Here is a 3,535-nt window from a genome sequence, read left to right on the forward strand (position 1 = left end):
GTCGCCGCCGCACTTTAGCCGACCGGAGCAAATCTCCATGGCGGCGGGCCCCTCCGACGTTGCCGACCCCGCGCCGCCGTGCACCGCCGCCTCCACCCGGCCTCTCCTTCCTCTTCTCCGGCGGACTCCGGCCACCGTGACGCTACTCCGGCAAGATCCCGACGAACCTCGGTTTCCGCACCCGGCAAACCCTAGATCTGTCCAGGAGAGGTCTAATTTTTCTTCTAAGTCCTAAATTCTCAGATCCATATGCCCATCTTCATCATGTCGTAACTTTGCATCCGTAGCTCCGTTTTGGGCATATAGCATATCAAAATGTTCATCTCAGAGAGTACATCATTTAATTCCATTGCATCATTTTCATTTGAGTTCGTCTTGATGCCCGAAATGCTGCTAGAAGAGTGCTACTTGAGATATTTGTCAGATCTGTTGCTCCATTTAGATATTTGTCATTTTTGCCATGATTATTGTGTGCATGATCTGCCCATGAGCTCTACGTATGTTTTGTTAAGGGTTTTGCCATCTTTCCGGAGGTGCAACCCATGTATTTTTGTGATGTGTGTGGTGACTAGCACAAGCTTGCAAAGTGAGGCACTTGGTAATGCTGATTTCACGGACTTTGCATTTTCACTAAGTCCTTGACCTGTTTATTTCATATGGCCATATGTTCATGTTGTTTCCTAGTGATCCGTGCCTCTTTTGAGGATGATCAGTATTTTCTGATCCCTTTTGGCTCAAGGTCACTAAGGGAATTTTGTTAAGCTCTTTGAGTTGCTCCATGCCATGCTTTACTTTGCCATGTTCAGGTCCTGTAGCAGGTAGTTTTGTTGCTCCGAAAGGTGCTATCTGTTCTGAAATTCCATACAAGTGTTAATTTCACTAAGTCTGAAATCTGTTTACCATATGCATTTTTGCCATGCTTGTTTGAACCTCTTAATGGATGAATTGGCCGTAGATCAGTGCTAGACTTTTGTTAAGCATCATGAATGCATCCCGCCATGTATTTTGTTGCCATGTTTGGGTGCTGTATCATGTTCATCTTGTTGCATTTAGATGGCTACTTGCTGTAAATCACAGAACGTGGCCATTTTTGAATTGCTTGCCATTTCCAAACCGTAACTCCGATTCCGGCGTTCTTTATATCGTTTTCAAGCGATTTCATCTCATCTTTCCAGTGGCACACTTGGATTTCCATGTTGAGGCCAGGTTCAATCATTCTTTGTCAAATCTTGCATATGCATCACATATCGCATCCCACATAGCATACCATGTTTGCATCATGTTGTTTGAGCTTTGCACGTGGTTGATTGTGTTCCTCTTGCTTGTTTGTCTTGTTTGGGTAGAGCCGGGAGACGAGTTCGCTAACGAGGAGCCCGTTGAGTTTGCTTTCGAGGATCCAGTCAACTCTGACAACTTTGCAGGCAAGATGATCATACCCTCGAAATCACTTCTATCTTTGCTTTGCTAGATGCTCGCTCTTTTGCTATGCCTATGCTACGATGCCTACCACTTGCTTATCATGCCTCCCAAATTGTAATGTCAAACCTCTAACCCACCATGTCCTAGCAAACCGTTGATTGGCTATGTTACCGCTTTGCTCAGCCCCTCTTATAGCGTTGCTAGTTGCAGGTGAAGATTGGAGACCGTTCCTTGTTGGAACATTATTTTCTTGTTGGGATATCACTATATTATCTTGTTATCTTAGTGCATCTATATACTTGGTAAAGGGTGGAAGGCTCAGCCTTTTGCCTAGTGTTTTGTTCCACTCTTGCCGCCCTAGTTTCCGTCATATCGGTGTTATGTTCCCGGATTTTGCGTTCCTTACGCGGTTGGGTTATAATGGGAACCCCTTGATAGTTCGCCTTGATTAAAGCTTGTCCAGCAATGCCCAACCTTGGTCTTACCATTTGCCAACTAGCCTCTTTTTCCCTTGGGTTTCCGGAGCCCGAGGGTCATCTTATTTTAGCCCCCCCGGGCCAGTGCTCCTCTGAGTGTTGGTCCAACCGAGCGATGTCCGGGGCTACCAGGGGAAACTCTGGGCTGGCCTACCCAACATCTTGCTCATTCGGTGTGCCCTGAGAACGAGATATGTGCAGCTCCTATCGGGATTTATCGGCACATCTGGGTGGTGTTGCTGGTCGTGTTTTAACCTGTCGAAGTGTCTTGAAGAACCGAGGTACCGAGTCTGATCGGAACGTCTCGAGAGGAGGTCTATTCCTTCGTTGACCGTGAGAGCTTGTCATGGGCTAAGTTGGGACTCCCCTGCAGGGATTTGAACTTTCGAAAGCCGTGCCCGCGGTTATGGGCAGATGGGAATTTGTTAATGTCCGGTTGTAGATAACTTGAACCTTAACTTAATTAAAATGAATCAACAGTGTGAGTTGCCGTGATGGTCTCTTGTCGGCGGAGTCCGGGAAGTGAACACGGTGTTGGAGTAATGCTTGCGCATGTTGTTCTCTAGTTTCTCGCTCGCGCTTTGCCTCCTCTTCTCGCTCTCTTTTGCGAAGAGGATAGCCACCATATTTGCTAGTCGCTTGCTGCAGCTCCACATATTTTACCTTGCCTTACCTATAAGCTTAAATAGTCTTGATCGCGAGGGTGCGAGATTGCTGAGTCCCTGTGGCTCACAGATTACTATTACACCAGATGCAGGGCCTGTTGATTCCGCTCCAGGTAACGCGCTTGAGCTCAAGTGGGAGTTCGACGAGGACTCTCAACGATACTATGTTTCCTTTCCTGATGATCAGTAGTGGTGCCCAGTTGGGGGTGATCGGGACCGTGTCGCATGTTGGTTATCTTTTATTTTGGCGACGTAGTCAGGCCATGAGTGTTTGGATGATGTAATGCTATTTTTGTACTTGATTGACGTGGCGAGTGTAAGCCAACTATGTTATCTCGTCGTTATTATTTATATTACATGGGATGTTGTGAAGATTGCCTAACTTGCAACATATGCCTTCAATGCGATTATGCCTCTAAGTCATGCCTCGACACGTGGGAGATATAGTCGCATTGAGGGTGTTACGAGGTGGAGCTGCCGCAAGTGCTAAGCAAATATGGTGACTAACATACGCAAATAAGATCAAGAAGAGAAGCAACGGATCAGACGAGAAGCTAGAAGTGATCAAGAAGTGATCCTGAAACTACTTACGTTCAAGCATAACACAAGAACGTGTTCACTGCCCGGACTCCACTGAAAAGAGACCATCATGGCTACACACGCGGTTGATGCATTTTAATTACGTTAAGCATCAAGTTCTCTACAACCGGATATTAACAAATTCCCATCTTCCACATAACCGCGGGCACGACTTTTGAAAGTTTATACCCTGCAGGGGTGTCCCAACTTAGCCCATCACAAGCTCTCACGGTCAATGAAGGATATTCCTTCTCGCGGGAAGACCCGATCAGTGGCGGAATCCCGGTTACAAGACATTTCGACAATGGTAAAACAAGACCAGCAAAGCCACCCGATGTGCCAACAATCCTGATAGGAGTCGCACGTATCTCATTCTCAGGGCAGGCGGCTCGGTTC

Source organism: Triticum aestivum, chromosome 6A (assembly GCF_018294505.1).
Source record: "Triticum aestivum cultivar Chinese Spring chromosome 6A, IWGSC CS RefSeq v2.1, whole genome shotgun sequence".
Lineage (NCBI taxonomy): Eukaryota > Viridiplantae > Streptophyta > Magnoliopsida > Poales > Poaceae > Triticum > Triticum aestivum.